This window comes from Papaver somniferum, unplaced genomic scaffold, assembly GCF_003573695.1.
Source record: "Papaver somniferum cultivar HN1 unplaced genomic scaffold, ASM357369v1 unplaced-scaffold_32, whole genome shotgun sequence".
Taxonomy (NCBI): domain Eukaryota; kingdom Viridiplantae; phylum Streptophyta; class Magnoliopsida; order Ranunculales; family Papaveraceae; genus Papaver; species Papaver somniferum.
The window spans coordinates 2,139,674-2,161,675 of NW_020643262.1; positions in this window are offsets into that span (position 1 = coordinate 2,139,674).

The following is a 22,002-nucleotide window of genomic DNA, read 5'->3' on the forward strand; positions in this document are numbered from 1 at the left end:
TTATTTGATGGAAGAAAGGATAAAAAATTTGTTTACAAGGATTATGTCTATTGTATGTCATTGTGCAAATATTGATGGAAAATAGAATGAATCCTTGTGTATTCCGCAGTATTGGTCGATCTCCGATCCACATTTTTGTGCATATACTGTGTTGCTCCGTAAGTTCTCTTATGTCGAGCATGACCAATTGAGTTGATCACTTTTGTGGTTGATTCAATTTGGTTTTTGGATACAAATTCATGTTTTCATGTGATTTGGTTATGTCCAAAGAAATCATTCTTTTCTTGTAAAAGCAAGGTCACCTTTGTTGCTCTTTCGGGAATGACATTTTATGGGGGAGAATTCTTTTTGAACTTGTGCTTAATTTCCAAATATTTGTGGGGAGTGCGGTTGTGGAATATTATAGGGGTTATATTGTATCTTTATAAACTCCTTGATGAATGCATTTAGCTTCGGCTTTATGATTGCATCTAAATTAGTTGGTATGCTATTCTGTTTTGGTCATGAAGTATCTCTATGAAAATTCCATGAGGATCCCACTAGTTTTTCTTACCTTTGCCAATTTATATTGACAAAAAGGGGGAGAATTAATGTGTAGTTTCATACTACAAATACATATGGTTTACAGATCATTATGTAAGGGCGAGCAGTTTTCATTTTGAGATGAAGTATTGACTAAGGGGGAGTGACACATATCACCATAGTATTGTTGTCAAAGTTGTGATACAATTGAACTTCGATGATGTGTAATAATACTATGGCACTGTATAACAATGATTGAGAGCATTTGTTTTCTCATTGTTATCGCTACAGATCTTCAACAACTATGATGCTGAGTTGAACACGTTTAGAATCATGGAGTACTTGGAAGTGACGAAGTTTTCGAGTCGTGTGGAAGATGCCAAGGAGATCAAGCATTTGGATGAGAAGCTACAATTTTTTATATATTTTGTAATCCATATGTATTGATAGTTTTTTCAGTAAAATTGACAAAGGGGGAGATTGTTAGAGCATTGCTCGGTCGAACTCGCATGTGTTGCTATCTCAAGCATATTTGTCAATGTTAGTGATCAAAACTATAAATCTTGATTTCTAGCCTATTTATAGATGTCTCGGACTAGGACATAGATTGTGTAGTTGAGCTTAGTTTTCACGGCGTTCATCATATGAAGACGAAGAACTACTAGGGGGAGCTTGTGGAACTTAATTGGAATAAGGTACATGGAGACTTAAACTCATCTATCACTTGGAAAGTCTATTTCTTCTCTATCTTCTATATTGAGACATAAGTCGTATTACGATATAGTCGAGATATGTATTGGCAAGCATTCGCTTCGACCAAGTTCATCTTATATCATGTGAAAATTTCCAAGTAACATCTTACATGGTTTGTTTGATACAATCATTTGATGTTGTCTTGGAATGTTTCGTAATGATTATTTCAATAACTTGAAAATTGCTTTAATGCTAATAGTGTGTGAAAAACGACTATTGTCATCCTCTAAGAAAGTCTCAATGATTGAAATAAGAGTTTAGAACACTTAACGATTATTGGATATGTCATGTTGTGCACTCTTGCACATATGTAATCCATGTCCGGGAACGATAGTATGCGCACGCGTTTGCATACCTGTTGGTTTGAGAAATCCGGGAACCTAAGTATGCATACCCGTTTGCGTTTTGTCGTACAGGTTCATGTCCGAGAATTTCTGCTGGGATTTGAAGTCTGCGTATTGGCGTAACTCAATCTTAGTCCGAGTATTTCAAGTATGCGTACCCGTTTGCATACTTGAAGGTTAAAGTTCTAAAATCGGTTTTAAACATGAACATAAACATTTATATAATAAGGAACGCAATATTTGCAAAGCGTAGCTACAATTTTCATGATTGATTCGAGTGAATCAAACCGATTTTGCTTCAATTGAGTTCTTGTAGAATTATATGAGAATATAGAAATTGAACAACTCTTTAACTAGTTTCATTTGAGTCATTTGAACTAGTTATCGTTAATATGAATAAGGTTGATATGAGAGTAATCATATGGCTAACCTCGGTTAACTATTTGTGAACCAACATGGTGTACACGTTTAGGTACGGTTACATAAACATAAATGAGGGTACATTTCATTTGTGTGTAACAAGCTAAGTTCGATCTAACGGTTGAAAGATATTACTTGGTTGAATTAGGTTTTTCATCTAACGGTGAATATTGAATGCTTTTTTACCAAGGTAACTTGGATTTAAAACCCTTATTTGGAAAAGTATATAAAGGAGAACTATAGCTACTGGGAAACCTAATCCCCACACCTTCTATGTGTTACTAGTTGTATAAACTAGAGCCAATTCTCCTTTATTATGTTTCTATCGAGACCTTGTAGGTTAACGACTTCAAATACTTCTTTGGGATTGTGAAGCCAGACCCAACTATTTTCTTTGTAGTTGCGTGTTCTAATCTTGCCTGACTCTATCGTATTAAGTACAATTGAAATAATTGACTCGAGATTAATTTCTCCGATAGGCAAGATAAAAGTAACCACAAACATCTTCGTCTCATCGTTTGTGATTCCACAATATCTTATTTTGCTTGTCGATTAAGATTATTGTGAGGTGATTGATAATACTAGGATGTTCTTCGGGAATATAAGTCTGGTTTATCAACTGGTTCATGTTCTCCTTGATTTATCAAAAGACAGAACAAAAACTCTTGGGTATTTCTGTGGGAGACAGATTTATTCAATCTATATATTTTTTTGTGTGGGACATATTTGTTTATCAAGTCTTCGACTTTGGGTCGTAGCAACTCTTGGTTGTGGGTGAGATCAAATAAGGGAATCAAGTGCGTAGTATCCTGCTGGGATCAGAGACGTAAGGAACGCAACTATACCTTGAATCAATGTGAGATTGATTAGGGTTGAACTAAAGTACAGTACGAAGTTAATTGGTAGTAGGCTAGAGTCTGTAGCGGCTTAATACAGTACGGTGTTCAATCTGGACTAGGTTTCGGGGTTTTTATGCATTTGCGGTTTCCTCGTTAACAAAATTTTGCTGTCTATGTTATTTCTTTTCCGCATTATATTTTGTTATATAATTGAAATATCACAGGTTGTGTGTTAAAATCAATCAATTAGAATATCCAACCTTTGGTTGTTGATTTACATTGATTGACACTTGAACATTGGTCTTTGGAACCATTGAAGTAACTCCTCATATATTCAATCGGGCTCGCAGATTTCTTTTGCTGATTACGGATTGAATTAAGAGTTAGAGATATTAAGCTCTTTGATATACTTTACTCTAGATTGAGTCTGACTGTCTAGTTGATTCTCTAGAAAGTATATTGGATTAAGTCCTCTCAGATTGCCAAACGAATTGTTGGGTGTGGTTGTTAGACCCCCGCATTTTCACAAAGATACCAATTGCTTGAAGTTCCCTTTTTATAGACATTCAAAGCATTTGTTACTTTAGGTTTAAGCTAAGATAGCTTTGGAATCAAACAAACAATATCCAACTTTAGATGAATCTTTGAATCTGATTTACATAAACAAGATATATACTCTGGTTAGGTGAAACCGTAACCGAACCGTGTACAAAGACTACGTTCAACGTGGTTATCCGAAACTGACTGATTTGAACTTAAAAGCTTAATACTCATTTTCGTGAACACTTAAGACATTATCCTTAAGTCACAATCATGTGATCAAATAAGTCTAGTGCTTTTTAGAGAGTTAATCAAATGCTAATAATCTCGTAGAAATAATTTAATCGCACTTGAAGATAATCAACATGATTAGTAAATGCACAAAGTACAAATATCATATCCGTTTGTGACTCAGGTCAGTCAGAGTACGTGTACCGGTTTATAAACATTTAACCAAACCAAGTTCTGGAATTAACAAAACTATTTAGGTACGCGTACTGGTTTCGAAACCTTAAGACTATGACCAGTTCCGGAGTTCATAAAACTATTCTGGTTTGCGTACATGTATGGATACTAAATCGAGTTTAGGAACACATAACTATTTTGGTACGTGTACCGATTTGGATATTAATCCTGGTTTTGTTAACACTGATCCAAAATGGTTTGCATACGAGTATGCGTACCGATCTGGTTCACGAGTTGAAAAAAAATTTCGTATGATATATATAAGAATATGCGTACTATAAATCTCTGCTACGTGTGTGAGTACATGTAATACGAGTCAGACTTATAACATTTTTCCCAATTTGTAAGACTGATAACACTATCTTGTATCTGAATCTATAATAGTTCTATATTTTTCTCTAAATCGATTAGAAACATTCCCGAATAACATCAGTGACACATATCACTGTTCTAGGCTATTGTTGAATGATAAAACTTGAATCATGATTTTGATTCCGAACAATAAATTTTCCTTAACCAAAATTCATCAAGTATGAACAAATGTTCAATAAGCTTAGTAATTATGTTTCGATAACGAATTCCCAAGATAAACTTGACTCGAATGCATAATAGTATAATTAGTTATGCAACATCGTCTCAAATATAACTTGAGATATAGGTGGTTCAGTCTTCACTTACCTTTTGTTTATGAAGTTCTCCAAAAGCTTCGGTTGATCTTCACCTTCAAACGATAGAATGCAATGATGACTGCCGTGATCCACTGTTTCTCAACTACATTTATATCCTAGTCCGAGACTTAACTAATTATAAACTAGAAATCAAGATAAGTTTTGACAACAATCTTGATATAGCAACACTTGTGAGTTCGACCGAGCAATGCTCAAACAATCTCCCACTTTGTCAATTTTAGTGAGAAATCTATCAATACACATGGGTAAAAAGTAAAACTTTGACAGCTTCTCGAATCCATCATGTCTTGATTCCTTGAATTCTTCAACTCCTTGAACTCTTCGTGATTTCAAGCTGCAATGATTCTGAACGTGTTGAACTTAGCATCGTTGTTGTTTAAGAATCGATTCCATAACGATAACAACTTTGAAAAAAATATATTCTCAAACGTCATTATACAGAAACATAGTATTATTCCTTCTCCAAAGTTCAATTGTATCCCAACTCTGAAGTAATACTACGTGATATATTTCTTCCCCTTAATTAATACTTACATCTTTTGCATAATAGCTGAAACTATAGATTATGGATTCACCCCTCCCACATAATGATCCGTAAACCATATGTATGTAGTATGAAACTACTAAATAATTCTCCCCCTTTTTTTCAATAAAATTAAAAAAGGTACGAAAATCGTGGGATCGTAATGAATACAACCAAAAGATATGTCAAGTTTTAAGGAAGTTTTGTGATTCTACATTATAACATAGCTAAAATGCAACTCCTCATATCAACTTTTTTAAAATGATATCACATAATAATAAAATACTTAGCGCTCATCTAGGAGATTTAAGATACAAGCATCCCCTTTCAATTCCACAACCACACATCCCACAAAGATATAGCATTTAAGCACAAGTTCATTCAAGAACTCTCCCCCGTTTGATGTCATTCCCAAGAGAACAACGTGAGTGACCTTGCTTTATGAAAAATAAGAATTTTGTTGGAAATTAGCAAATCACATGGATTTGTATCCAAAAATCAACTTAAAATAATCTCTACGCCAGTTACAGACAAAAATATAATTTCGATCAATATGGCTCAACATAAGAAAATCTTACGGAGTGTGTCAAGCAGTAAAAACACAAAAGTGTGATCACGAGTAGATCAATACTGCGAGAAAATTTCTCAAAGATTTTGTTCTATTTTCCGTTTATAAAAACATAATAGATTTAACTTCTGAGCATATATATATCATCTCGATTCACGAAAACGTAAAGGCACATATATTATATAAGACTTTTGCAATAATTAAACCAATAATGATTACATACTGAAAGTTTACCTTGCAAAAACTCTAAAATTTAAATAAATAAATCTAAAAGCATGCAATAAGAGAATCGTTGGAAATAGCTTGTGTAATCACAATTTTTGTTATACCAAACCCTAGTTATCCTTATTAAAATAAAGAATAAATTCTCACAAGAAGTTTCCTAGATAAAATAAGAAACCAAATTCATATGTAGTCTGCGACTTGCGTTTTGAGAGAGCCGAGGTTATCAGAGGCTTTTCAGAGGCTTTTCCAAGTTCCGAATTGAAAAGTTTGAGATCCCTTTTGGCATCAGACAATTGTTCGAACACCACCTTGATGTCACTCATAATGTTTCCAACCAAATCTCGGGACATCTGAACCGGTCTTGACCCTATATGTTGTTGAGCAAAGTAACCGTATATGGTGACAGGATTATCGTAGAACTCAACAATACCTGTGGAACCATCATCCCCCTTCTTCTTGTTATCTTCATGTATGTTGTTTGAGAACTTACAAGCATCTATGGTTCGTGAATGTTCGTGAGTTATTCTAGCACTTTTGTATATAATACAAGGTGAGCGAACCTTATATATATATATATATCATAGTTTCTAGGTTAAGAAACTTGAGGGAAGAGAGATTCTTTAGAATCTTCTGTAGAGGTTTTGACTCATTACTTCCATAGGTTCGGGCCGGTTTTGGAACTTAACATAATATGGGTCCGCGAGCACAAGAGTTGTGTCAGGACTCATTTAAGCAGACAATTATAATCAACCTTATTCTTAGCTCAATTAGAAAAAAATCTAGACCACAAGAGATAGTTGAGATGACATAACCAAAGATGAAGTATTAATAGTGAAACTTAAAAATGAATATAAGGTACACAATACCAAGATCATCATGTGTCAAGAAAAATATCATTCTTGAACATACTGTGCTTCCTCTTTTTCATGATCCAGTAGGAGGCACGATTCACCATAATCAAATTATATTATGGTATGCATCCGCCAAATGCCCATCATGAACAACAAGATTCTTCGGTAAGCTTCCATGATTTGTACCTGTTTTAGTAAATAAACAATTTTCATTATCAAAGGAAGAGGATGTAGAATTCTTACCTATATTCGGCCTTCTCATTGCTTTCTTGAAGTCCTTGAATTTGCTAATCTGTTTTCCAGTGCTCATAAATTGTATGTTCAACCTTTGTACGAAGGTTCAAAACTGCGTGGTAATATTTTTCTGAGACAAATTTCTTCGTTAATCTCTTCTTCCCATTGTCCTTTTCAATATTTCTTGGAGATATATTGGAATGAACGTTCTTGTATAAGTTAATCTTTATTTAATTGGGAGTATCGAATCTTGTCTTTGTCTCTACTAGGTTAACCTTTTGGAAATCATTACAATTGTGAAAAGTATCTGTAGGAAATTTATAGGCAAATCTTGGTTTATCACAGCACTGATTCCTTTGCCTAAAGGTTGGACGTTGGCAACCCATAATGTCAAGAGTATTAGTCTTAACATATGATTTTGGTTTAGTCACTTCCTTTGATGCCCAAATAAGAACATCATGAAGTTTTTCATCCCTTATGCGAAAACGTCATTCATTTTGCAGGTGACCGTTTTTACCGCAATAATGACACTTATGAGAAGTGTTATTACCTGGATCCTCGTGTGCTATTTTTGGAGGTTGACATTAGCTCTTTAAAACTTCAACTGCTGACTTAGGTATTTCACTTTTAGTGGAAACCTTTGGTTGAGAGGAAGCATTAGTTTTGACAATTTTTACCTATTTGCTAATACTTGGAGCATTTATTCCATTATATCCCAATCCTGGTGTGTCACGATGATTTTTACTTGCTCCTCGCATAGTTGATGATTTGTTTGAATTAGAATTGAACTTTTTCAAGTTTTCTTTCAACAACTTGATATTGTCACGAGCAGCAGTTAATTCAGCCTTTACCTGTCTTTTTCGAGTGGGAAAAACACTTTCTCTGCCTTTAAAACTATTATGTTGAGAGTTAAAAATTGCTTCCTTCCTTGCAAGTTTTTCTTCCAATATAATGAGATTGTTACAAAGTCTTTCACATTCAAAGTTGTTAGAGCATTGCTCGGTCGAACCTACCAAGCGTTGGTATGTCAAGTTTGGTTGTCATATTTTAGTGAGCCAAAACTCATTTAAAGAGTCGCTTGATTATATGCTAGAGTCAACTTCGTATAAGTTAGCTAGAAAGTTACTTGGATATGAGACTTACAAGTATTACGTGAAGACTTGAAGAATGTGAAGAAGTAAAGAGTTACAACGACGACATCATCCTTCCTCTTGAGGTTAGTAATATTTGACTTGAATTGTTTCATTCCTAACGTATCTTTCAAGTCGTGCATATTGAAAACGTAACTGCGAAGCTGTGAATGATTATACTCTAGTTAGACATAGTATTAAGGAATTACAATACAAAGTATAACGTCTATATTTTGAACTTCATATATAAAACATCGACATAATCGTATGAATGCTATTGTGATTATGTATGGGTATGGGTGAATATTTCGTCGTAGGAAACAATGTTTTACATTCGTTTAAAGAAAGTAAATTCATGAAATTGTTTTGTGAATCGAAAGGGAAATCGCTAGGCTTATTGGTATTGTTATTCATTGCAAATCTTTGGATCACCAATATGTGTGTTTAGTATAACCGCTCATAACTTGTTTATGTATCTTGGTAAAACTATTCACAATGCCTGACTTTTGTATTGGTATGACTTTTATTAGTGAAACCGATCTTAAGTAATTACCTGAGATGGTATGATCGATATTTTGTAATTGATATGACCAACTCTAGACATTGGTTAACCGATCCTAGTAATAGGTGCAACCGATCACAAGTACGTGGAATCGATCCTTGTAAGAGGCACAACAAGTCTTAGTAATTGGTAACCGATCCTATGACTTGTACAACCGATCACAAGTAAATACCATAATAATGTGGTAACCGATCCTAGTACCTAGTGATGTATTTTCAAATGGTTTCAGTGGTAGTGGTAAAAATGGGTTCTTTTCAGATTTGTGAAGGGAATAAAAATTTTAGATTTTTTTTTTTTAAAACTTAAGAATGTAGCAAAATTAAATAACAAAGTGATGTGAAATTTTATGGACAAATAGGGGTTTAAGATTCCACCATTCAACAATACTTATATGATCTAATATTTTTTTTACTATGCAATTTAAATAATTGGTTTGATTCAAATATTGCCAAAAGCATATTTCCAAAATATCAAATGTTAATCACAAGTATAATGCATCAAGAGTCTAAAATAAGCATGCATTATCAAGGGAAAACACAGTTGATTAATAAAAATCATTTAATTCATTTTTATCAATGCAATTAATCACATAAAAATATTGCATAAAAAAATAGAGATTACCACATAATTATTGTGAGAATGGCTTCCTCTGTCACCCCTGGGATTCGGTTTAGCTACTCATGATGAAAAACCTCTCAAAATATTTCATTGATGCTCAAAAGTGTTTTACAATGAAGAGAAAGACAAGAAAATGATATAAAACAGGATTTTGCGACCCACAGAAGGCGTCCAGAATCAACGATAGAGATGAAGTGATGTTGTTGTTGGAAAACTATGACCCACAAACGACAGTCGTTGTCTTTGTTGGTAAACGACTGCCTTTGGTAGTCTGTTCTTCCTCTTCTTCTTCCTCCTCGAGCAGCAGCAGCAGCAGAACCAGAATCTCTGCAACTTCAATTTTCTTGCTCTGTAGTGATCTAAACCTCTCCGAATTCTCTCTCTCCTCTTCTATGAGTCCCCAGCACTCTATATATACTCCACAGGATCAAGAAGTCTCGCTATAACTCGAGATAATTCTCTCTTAACTCGGTTTGATGAAAAAATATTATGGGAATATTTTCTTCCCTGATTTAGCTTCTCACGCGTAGATTTCCATCCTGGTCACTCTAGAAATGTTTACACACGACCCACAATGTTGCTAGAGCCCTCATGCATGAGCAGAACACGCTCAAATCTTCTCCAATCCCGTGTCCAACCCGTGTTTCCCTGTTTTGCATTCCGTGAATTATCCAGCTAATTCTGGCCAAATTTGATCAAACCAAAAGCCCAAAACGTGTTTGATAGGATATATCACAACTTCCTACCAAAAATCAGCCATTGAATCGCCCTAGAACACGTTCAAAAATTCCAACAAAACACCTTCCAGTTGATAGTATTTTTTTTTCCGCAAATTTTTGGTTTTTGAATTTGGGAAGAAGATGTCCCCCCCCCTAACCAGAACTGGGGTGCGAATAGCAGCTGCCTTGGGGGTGACCTGGGGGTGCTCCGTGCAACTTTTCGAGCCGAATTTTCCAACAATAATTATTTTCTAAAAATACCTACAAACACACAAAACACCATAATAAGGACGAAAACAAGTACTAACAATACGAAACGTTGAGGACAAATTAGAAACATAAATGCGTCTATCAGATACCCCCAAACTTATTATTTGCTATCCCTCGAGCAAAAATAAAAAATAAAACCGAGTTAATCTCTGGAGGGTTTACCAGAGGTGTACCCACAAAACCATTACTCCAGACCCTAGCTATCAATGTCGAACCTTGTAAGGCACTAAAGAATCTCCTTGGTTGGCTTACAATCACTGACTACAGGAGGAAGTACCCTGATGCGAAATTCCAATTGTTGTACACGAGTTTACACTCAAGCATACTAAAATTCATATAAAGTGACAGAGCTCTACTCAGATAGTTGCACCGTGGACATCATATTTGCAGTCAAACTAATCATATGGATAGAAAAAAAAGAGATGGAAATAGAAAAATGTAGATGGTTTTGATGTTAACCAAATGATCGATGTTTCACATATCTGTCTAAAGGCCACTGCCAGAATGAACCTATCCTAATGGACTGAGATATCGGTCTGACTAATATCAACACAACTGGCATATACAAGGGAACCAGTGGTCAATAACTTAAATCTAGATCAACAAACTGGAAAATACAAGGGAACCAGCAGTTGACTACACAGAACAATAACCATTTTTTTTAACTTAACGGCATGAATATATCTTTTTGATCCAAGCGCATGCTTCTTGTCATAAGATTACACGATAGTTCCCACGGGTCCTGCATTCCACGCTTGCTTAGGCGACGGAAACAGGGAGAACACACGCATATTGCTACCCAAGTGTTAATACTTATTCCGATTGGTCTAACTGGTCCGGTCTTTTTTTTTTTTTTGTAACTCAGTCACTCTAATTCACCCTAGCAGTGGTAACAACTTGAATCGTGTGCCCCACCTAATCACTTAGAGAAACATAGTTTAAAATGAAAAAATAAAATAAAAAAAAAGAAATGAAAAGGACTCAACGAGATATGGTGCAACTATCATGTTATTTCTAACACCTGAGCTCTGTGCTTTTATGAATAGACTCTATAGATGTTTCCATCTAATCAGATTGGTTCCTCAACTCCTACAACCAGATGCTTCCATCCACTTAGATTAGTTAGTGCCATCCTGAATACGCATAAATTTCTAGGCTCTGGAGTTTATTTATTGCAACTAAAAGCTAACAAAAAGTTTCTTCCCCACCCCCAAACTTAAATCTAACATTGTCCTCAATGTTTCTAATTAAAGAGCAGTACCAAAAGTAAAATAACACGAGGAGAAGTTGGAAAGATAGTACCTGGGTGAAGAAAATCAAAAACTAATATACAACATACAACTGCCTCGATGGTCAATCAAGGGTAAACAGGGTCCTCCAGAGGGACCTCCTCAACATCACCTGTAGGAAAGGGCTCTAAAAAGGGTTTCAATCTCTGACCGTTAACCTTCGAAGAACTACTACCATCCGGTGTCTCGATCTCAACAGCTCCATGAGGAAAAACAGTGCGAACAATAAAAGGACCCGTCCACCGAGAACGTAACTTCCCAGGGAAAAGATGCAAGCGGGTATCATACAGAAGAACTTTTTGACCTGGAGAAAATGACTTCCGTAAAATGTTTCTATCATGCACAAGTTTCATTTTGTTCTTATACTCCTTCGCACTATCGTAAGCATCTATACGAATCTCGTCCAACTCATTGAGCTGGAGTTTCCTATGGGCTCCTGCCTCGTCAAGTGAAAAATTTAGCTGCTTAACAGCCCAATAAGCTCTATGTTCTAACTCAACAGGTAAGTGACATGCCTTGCCATAAACAAGCCGATAAGGCGACATTCCAATGGGGATCTTAAACGCAGTACGGTAAGCCCATAAGGCATCAGTAAGCCTAGACGACCAGTCTTTCCGATTAGGATTAACTGTTTTCTCTAATATACGTTTTATCTCCCTATTGGAAACCTCTACCTGACCACTAGTCTGTGGATGATACGGGGTAGCTATCTTATGTGTAATACCATATTTCTTCATCAGAAGCTTAAAAGGCCCATTACAAAAGTGCGACCCTCCATCACTAATTATAGCTCGTGGTGTACCAAAACGTGTAAGTATATTATTTTTCAAGAACTCAATCACAACCCTATGGTCATTGGTTTTACACGCAACCGCCTCAATCCACTTAGAGACATAGTCTACGGCGACAAGGATGTATAGGTTACCAAAAGAATTAGGAAACGGACCCATAAAGTCAATACCCCACACATCAAAGACCTCAACAATTAAAATAGGGTTCAAGGGCATCATGTTCCTACGGGAAATGGTTCCTAATTTCTGGCATCGTTCACAAGTAACGCAGTAACTGTGGGAGTCTTTAAACAACGAAGGCCAATAGAATCCACACTGCAATATCTTAGCAGCAGTTTTCTTAGCACTAAAGTGACCCCCACAAGCATGATCATGACAAAAGGAAATAATACTGGACTGGTCACTCTCAGGTATACATCTCCTAATAATCTGGTCTGGACAATACTTAAACAAATAAGGATCATCCCAAAAGAAGTGCTTAACCTCAGCTAAAAATCTAGAACGATCTTGTTTACCCCAATGTTGGGGCATTCGACCAGTAACAAGATAGTTCACTATATTCGCATACCAAGGTAATTGGGTAACAAAGAACAATTGTTCATCAGGAAAGCTATCCCTTATAGGAAGGGAATCATCTGGGGAACTAACAACTAGCCTAGACAAGTGATCTGCTACAACATTTTCGGCACCCTTTTTGTCTCTAATGTCTGGAGAAAACTCTTGCAACAACAGAATCCACCTAATCAATCTAGGTTTAGTATCCTTCTTAGACAAAAGATATTTTAAAGCAGCATGATCAGTATATATGATGATCTTAGAACCTAAGAGATAGGGTCTAAACTTGTCTAAGGCAAACACAATGGCTAATAGTTCCTTCTCGGTAGTGGTATAGTTCAACTGGGCATCATTCAGAGTTTTGCTAGCATAGTAAATCACATGAAGTAACTTATTTTCTCGCTGACCTAGCACAACACCAATAGCATAATCTGAAGCATCACACATGATCTCAAAGGGTAGGTTCCAGTTGGGTGCCTGGACTATGGGGGCGGTAGTGAGTACTGGACTAAGCTTCTCAAAAGCCTCTAAACAAGCATCATCAAAGACAAACTTAACATCTTTTGCAAGAAAATTGCAAAGAGGTCTAGACATCAAGCTAAAATCCTTAATGAAACGACGATAAAAACCAGCATGCCCTAAGAATGACCTAATATCTCTTACGGTTTTTGGGACCGGTAAAGTTTTAATAAGGTCAACTTTGGCTCTATCTACCTCTATACCCTTTGAAGATACAATATGCCCTAGAACAATTCCTGAACGAACCATAAAGTGACATTTCTCCCAATTAAGCACTAAATTCTTTTCCTTACACCTAGTCAAAACTAATGACAAATGATGCAAGCACTCATCGAAAGACGAACCAAACACTGAAAAATCATCCATAAAGACCTCTAAGAACCGTTCTACCATGTCAGAAAATATGCTCATCATGCAACGCTGAAAAGTCGCAGGGGCATTACATAGCCCGAAAGGCATGCGTCTATACGCAAAGGTACCAAAGGGACAGGTAAAAGTGGTTTTCTCCTGGTCTTCTGGGCAATAACGATCTGATTATATCCAGAGTAGCCATCTAAAACAAAGGTAGTGACTATGTCCAGCTAATCTCTCTAGCATCTGGTCGATGAAGGGAAGGGGAAAGTGGTCCTTCCTAGTGACCTTGTTCAATTTCCTATAGTCAATACAAACACGCCAACCCGTGGTCACTCGGGTCGGGATTAACTCATTGTTATCATTCTGGACTACAGTAATACCAGATTTCTTGGGAACAACCTGAACGGGGCTGACCCACTTACTGTCTGAAATAGGGTAGATAATGCCTGCATCTAATAGCTTAAGAACCTCAGTTCGAACTACTTCTTTCATATTGGGGTTTAGTCGACGTTGCATCTCCCTAGAAGGTTTGGTGTCTTCCTCTAAATAGATCTGATGCATACAAACAGTAGGACTTATACCCTTAATGTCTGCTATGGTCCACCCTAAAGCTTCCTTGTTGTTTGAAGGACGGTTACTAGCCTACTTTCCTGATCTCTATCCAAGTCGGAAGAAACAATCACAGGTAAAGTCTCAGACGGGCCTAAAAAACATACTTCAGGGTATCTGGCAATGGTTTTAGGTCCAACTTAGGAGGCTCTTCTAAAGAAGGAACTAGGGTAGACTTAGAAACTGGTAGTGGTTCGAACTTAGGTTTCCATCCATTACTAGTATCTAACAAAGGGGTTGAATCTAACAAAGCATTCACCTCATTAATCACCTTATCATCAAAAATCAATCCCAAAGTGAGCTAGGCATTTCTCTAATGGATCTTCTAACAAAGTGTTTGGTAATGACTCCTCGACTAATGTTCCTATCATGTTCACCTCTTCTATATTCGAGTCATCTAGTTCAGAGGGTAGCTTACTAATATTAAAAATGTTCAGCTCAATAGTCATATTACCAAAAGAAAATTCATAATACCATTTCGACAGTTAATGATCGCATTGGATGTAGCTAAAAACGGGCGACCTAAAATCACTGGTATTTGGTTGTCTGGGTCAGGAGAGGCTGGGTATCTAGGATAACAAAATCCACCGGATATAAAACTTGTCGACCTCTATGAGAACATCCTCGATCACACCACGAGGAATTTTAACGGACCTATCAGCTCAACTGAAGTGTCATCTGTGTAGGTTTCATCTCACCAAGTCCTAGCTTAAGGTACACATGGTATGGCAGTAAGTTCACACTGGCTCCTAAGTCAAGCAACGCTTTCTCAACACGGTACTTACCTATTGTACAAGCAATGGTAGGGGACCCTGGGTCTTTATACTTAGGAGTAGTGGTATTCTGAATAATAGAACTCACATGACTAGCTATGAAGGCTTTCTTCTGGACACTGAGCTTACGCTTTCGCGTACACAAGTCCTTAAGGAACTTGGCATAAGAGGGAATCTGCCTAATTGCATCTAATAATGGAAGGTTGATATTAACCTGCTTAAAAACCTCCAATATATCATTAAAGTTGGACTCCCTCTTAGTCGGAACTAGCAGCTGGGGGAACGGGGCTCTGGGAACAAAGCGGGCTCATCAGGACCCTCATTGGTCTCTTTGGAGACTCTATCAGTCTCCTCATTTTCTGGCTCATAAGGGTGAACTACAGCATGTTCACTTTCAGGTATGTCGACCTTATTATCAACTTTCTTTCCACTCCTAAGGGTTGTAACAGAGTTCACATGATTGTACGATTTCTCTCCTCTAGGGTTAGGATCAGTATGACTAGGGAACCTTCCTTCTTCTCTCTCATTGATAAACTTAGCTATTTGGCCGACTTGAAGCTCTAATTTAGCAAAAGACTGGGCACTATTCTTAAAATTCTGTTTGGTTTCCTCTTGAAAATTACCCTGGCTTTTTACTAACATTTCCTGGCTTTGTGATAGCATCTCCTGGCTCTTCCTTAATATACTAAGGGTTTCCTCTAAGCTAGTTATTCTATTCTCAGATGGGTTCTGGGTCTGACCTGAAGAGTTCTTAGTATAACCAAAACCTGGGGGGGCTGAGAATTACTAGACTGGCCTTGATTCTGGCCCTTAGACCAAGAGAAATTAGGATGGTTTCTCCAACCAGGGTTGTAGGTCTCTGAGTAGGGGTCAAACTTCTGACGGTTTTCAAACCTAGCATTGTTATAGACAGCATGAGCTTGCTCTTCACTAACCTGACCTTCCCAGAATGAGTTATCGGGCTCTATTCCACAACTAGAGACTTGAGAGGCTCTATTAGGTTCAACAAGGGACTTATTTTTAGATTGACCCATTTCCAATGCTTCTAACCTTCTAGATAAAGCAGCAAACTTAGCATCTGACGCAAAACTCGTATCTACCATATTGGTGCTTCTATTGACCAAGAGTCTTTTAGGGGGTTCAACACAAGACTCCCACTGTTGGGATTTTTCAGCGATAGCTCCTAAGAAGGTAAAAGCATCATCAACATTTTTACTAGTGAACTCACCAGCGCACATAGACTCGACCATGGCTTTGGTCGAATAGTCTAAACCATTATAAATAATCTCTACAAGTTTCATCTTATCAAATCCATGGTGAGGACACTGGGATAGGAGATCATTGAATCTCTCTAAAAACCTATAAAGAGATTCTCCCTCTTGTTGCATACTAGCACTAATTTTCTGCCTAACAGCTGCAGTTTTATGCTTAGGGTAGAATTTCATATAGAAAGCAGCAATAAGTTCCTGCCATGTTTCAATGGATTCAGATGGTAGGTTGTTTAGCCAGGTCTTGGCTTTATCTCTCAAGGAAAAGGGAAACATCTTAAGTTTCAAGACCTCATCAGTAAGGTCTTTTATTCTAATTGTCCCACAAATTTCCTCAAAGTCTCTAATATGAAAATAAGGGTTCTCATCATCCTTTCCTAAGTATATAGGGATCATCTGAAGAATACTAGGTTTTATCTCGAAATTAGCCGTAGTGGCTGGCAATTTAATGCACGAAGCTCGGTTGGACCTAGTTGGGAACATGTAATCTTTCAAAGTTGCCATCAGTGGCACAGCAGAAGTACTAGGGGTACTTTCCTCACGAAGAGATAGGTTCTCAAAACTGAAGTTTCCAAAAACGGGGCTCTCAAAAGAAAGTCTTCGAGCTCCCCGCTTCCACAAGAAGATCTTTTAGGCTCGTCACTAATCAAACGGCCAAAATTATCTCTTTTCCAAGCACGCTCTGTAAAGGAATCGAGCGCTCTTGGCATACACAAACAAAAATCCTAAGGAAGGGAGGTTCTAAGCAAACACACAGCAGGCCGACTCCACCAAATAAAACCTAAAAATTTCTAGCAAACAAAAAGCATGATGGCTCCACTTAGATTGTTTCTAGACCAGCTTCTAATCCTTCGAAAAGGAATTCGTTATAATCTGAGCGAATTCTCTGGAATCAGTACGAGACAAAGTGAGTTGAATAGAGGCGAGGGAAGCTCAGTGGAGCTTTGATACCCAAGGCCTCACCGGTGTTCAAGGCGGCGCAGTCACGCATTCAACTCAGAAACCATCCTGAACCTCGAAGTATGCTCAAAAGAGTAACCAATATTTTTCGAATGACTGTCCTATTAAGCTCGTTACCCTATAGGTCTCGTTCTATTCAAAATTTTAGGCTTAGGTTCGCGTTTGGTTTCGTTTTCCTAAGGCGGGCAAGAAAAGAACGGTGATGAAATCCGAACCCTTATCTTGTATGGCCAGTCCTTGCCCTTTACTAGGAATTTAAAGCAACTGGTTCAGTCCTCAACATATAATCACCTTAAGGCATACAATAAACCCGCTTGCAGGAGATTCGCGGGTATTTTGAAAGACTTACCTCCCGTACCAGACGGGTGAAGAACCGCTGAAGTCGACTCGGGAAACGACTCCTATGTCGTGTACGAACCCGAGGGGCCGAGACGATATTGTAATCGTCGTCCTTCCCTGCAAACAGTTTGTATTTAAGGGTACCCTTCCATAGGGTTTAAAAAATAAAAATAAAAAAAAATTGTCCAAAGTCCAAAGTAAAGTGCAAAAATATTACAAAAATTTCCTAATACAATTCTAAAAAAAAATAAAAATTAAAAAAATTGATAATAAAACTAAATCCTAAAAAATTATTTGTCTTCTTTTTTTCTTTTCTTTTAGCTTTGAGCTTTGTTCCAAGTCCTTAGTGTCCAATCTTCAAACCTGCAAATCAAAGACACAAACAAAGAAACGTAAAGAGGAACAAATGAAAATAATAAAAAATAATAAAAACCTAAAAATTCTACCTAAGCACAAATCCGCATCGCCGGCGCCAAAAATTTGATGTATTTTCAAATGGTTGTAGTGATAGTGGTAAAAATGGGTTCTTTTCAGATTTGTGAAGGGAATAAAATTTTTAGATTTTTTTTTTAAAAAACTTAAGAATGTAGCAAAATTAAATAGCAAAGTGATGTGAAATTTTATGGACAAATAGGGGTTTAAGATTCCACCATTCAACAATACTTATATGATCTAATATTTTTTTTTACTATGCAATTTAAATAATTGGTTTGATTCAAAATATTGCCAAAAGCAGATTTCCAAAATATCAAATGTTAATCACAAGTATAATGCATCAAGAGTCTAAAACTAAGCATGCATTATCAAGGGAAAACACAGTTGATTAATAAAAATCATTTAATTCATTTTTATCAATGCAATTAATCACATAAAAATATTGCATAAAAAAATAGAGATTACCACATAATTATTGTGAGAATGGCTTCCTCTGTCACCCCTGCGATTGGGTTTAGCTACTCATGATGAAAAACCTCTCAAAATATTTCATTGATGCTCAAAAGTGTTTTACAATGAAGAGAAAGACAAGAAAATGATATAAAACAGGATTCTGCGACCCACAGAAGGCGTCCAGAATCAACGATAGAGATGAAGTGCTGTTGTCGTTGGAAAACTATGACCCACAAACGACAGTCGTTGTCTTTGTTGGTAAACGACTGCCTTTGGTAGTCTGTTCTTCCTCTTCTTCATCCTCCTCGAGTAGCTGCAGCAGCAGAACCAGAATCTCTGCAACTTCAATTTTCTTGCTCTGTAGTGCTCTAAACCTCTCCCAATTCTCCCTCCTCTTCTATGAGTCCCCAGCACTCTATATATACTCCACAGGATCAAGAAGTCTCACTATAACTCGAGATAATTCTCTCTTAACTCAGTTTGATGAAAAAATATTATGGGAATATTTTCTTCCATGATTTAGCTTCTCATGCGTAGATTTCCATCCTGGTCACTCTAGAAATGTTTACACACGACCCACAATATTGCTAGAGCCCTCATGCATGAGCAGAACACGCTCAAATCTTCTCCAATCCCGTGTCCAACCCGTGTTTCCCTGTTTTGCATTCCGTGAATTATCCAGCTAATTCTGGCCAAATTTGATCGAACCAAAAGCCCAAAACGTGTTTGCTAGGACATATCACAACTTCCTACCAAAAATCAGCCATTGAATCTCCCTAGAACACGTTCAAAAATTCCAACAAAACATCTGCCAGTTGATAGTATTTTTTTTCCGCCAATTTTTGGTTTTTGAATTTGGGAAGAAGATGTCCTCCCCCCTAACCAGAACTGGGGTGCGAATAGCAGCTGCCTTGGGGGTGACTGGGGGTGCTCCGTGCAACTTTTCGAGCCGAGTTTTCCAACAATAATTATTTTCCAAAAATACCTACAAACACACAAAACACCATAATAAGGACGAAAACAAGTACTAACAATACGAAACATTGAGGACAAATTAGACACATAAATGCGTCTATCACCTAGTCAACCAATTTTTGGAAATCTAGTGTGACCTCTCCTAGTACCCACATGGAAGTAGAACCGGAGCTTTGTGTTTTGGTAGAACCGTGAAACCCATTAATGGTGATTTGATAGGATAATCAATCACATAGTTCTTGGAAGTCAGATGAACCAATTCTAAACTTGTTTGGAAATGTGGCAAATCGGTTCAAAGACTGTAAATATGAAAATGGATTTACAAAGCAAAGATGTCGACATACTTTGAACATGTGTAGTAATTCTTATCTTTTATTGTTAAAAGATATTCCTTAAAAGCTAAAGGACAATCCCGGATCGAAATAAAGTGAGAATCTTTTAATTAAGGTTTTTAGTTTTATATGCTTTTAATTTCCAGCAATTAAATGCATATCTTTAGAAAATAAAAATTGGTAACGTGCATTTACTAACTGGAGATTTTCTACTGAGATTTCTGTCAATATTTGGATAGAGCATTTCCAGGAATTATGAAAACTGATTTTGGCTTTATTGCATATCTTTGAGAATATTCGGTTGTGGAAATTCCTTGGTGTCCAAACTTCCTTGGTCTATAAATATTGAAGTTTGCATTTCGAGCAAACTAATCCTCAGAGCCAGCAAAACTACCTAGTTATGTTTTTACTGGTGGAGCGGTCTATTCGGAGAGGAAAGTACCATAATTAGGAGAAATCTCTTACGACCGTTCATTTTAAATACTTCTTTGGGATTAAGAAGCTCTACGAGTACCGTTGGTGGGAACCTAGAAAATTGCAGTATTATTAGTTTTCGATTTGATTTGATTGACTATTGGTTGTTGAACTTTGATTGCACCTAGTTTGTTTATGCTTGAGAATCTTCTCTTCTGATATAAGATTCACTCAAACTAGATCGAAGTATCGACGGGGATCTTTAGACTGTTTGTAGATCTAAAGACGTTTTGTGATAATCCATCGTTAATAGACTCCATTATGTGTGTGATTGATCACAAGAGATTCAAGTTGATTGTGTGCAGGTGTTTTGAAGATCTAAGAAGATTTGAAGACAAATAAGATTTCTTATTTGGGTTCATAATCTTTGGTGTGCACAAAACTTAATCGGCTGTAGGGATTCAACTATAATCGGTTTATCTTTGTGATAATCTTGATTGATTAGTTGTGTAGATCGGCATCAATATATTGTATTTGTGACTAAGAAGTATTGATTGCAAATCTAAACCCAACTACTTTGGTAGTTTTATTTTTAGATATATCTCGGACCCGACAAAGGAGTTTATTGGGATAAACAGAAGAGCCTTTTGTCAAACTCATATCACTTGTTTGAAAAGAGTTGTTACCGAACAGATTTGTTGTTCCTTTACTGTTTGGAATACGAACCAAAGGAATTGTTCCAAGTGCGTGACTTATTACAAGTTGGAGGCGCAGGGATACTGAGGGAACTAGGTGAACTATATGTTTAGTTGCTTGGTCTCAACTATACGAAGTTGGTTAGATTTTGTATAGCGTCTTAATTATGAGAGTATTCAATTCTGGACTAGGTCCCGGGGTTTTTCTGCATTTGCGGTTTCCTCGTTAACAAAATCTTGATGTGTCTTTTACTTTTCGATTTCCGTAATTATAATTGTTTTATTATAATTAGAAGTAAAATACACAAAAGTTAATTCCTAATTACTTGATAGCAATCCTTTAGTGTTTGGTTAAGTCTGAACCTATTATCAAGTAATCATACTTCGTTGTTGTATTTATCGATTTTGAATCCAAAGTCAATCACACAAGTTATCTTGTTGTCGTATTGACTCGATCTTGAATCCATAGTCAATCACACGAGTTATCTTATTGTCATATTGTCTCGATCTCGTTGTATTGTCTCGACTCAGTCCATAGACAATCACTTTTGGAGAAAGGACTTATAGGTGGAAAAGTTTTAGATTGAGGTATATTTGGGTACCCTCGTATTTTTCAATTGGTATCATAGCAGGAAAACACAAAAAGATCTGACAATCTGTGTTTGGTGCGATCCAACCGGTAAGAAATGAACTCGAGTTCTCATAAATCGACTTCAATTAACGTACCGCCAATATTTGACGGAATAAAGTATCTATGGTGGAAATCTTCTATGAGATCTTTTCTTGAATCACGAGACTTTAATACATGGATATTAGTCGTCGATGGTTATAATCGCCCGAAAGTAGAAAAATTCGTAAACTGAGTTTAAACACTTAGTGGATTTTTCAAAAGAAGAAAAGGCTTTTTCTAAGCAGAATTCAAATGGTTTGAATGCTATTACACATGCTGTAAGTCGTGATCTACAACAT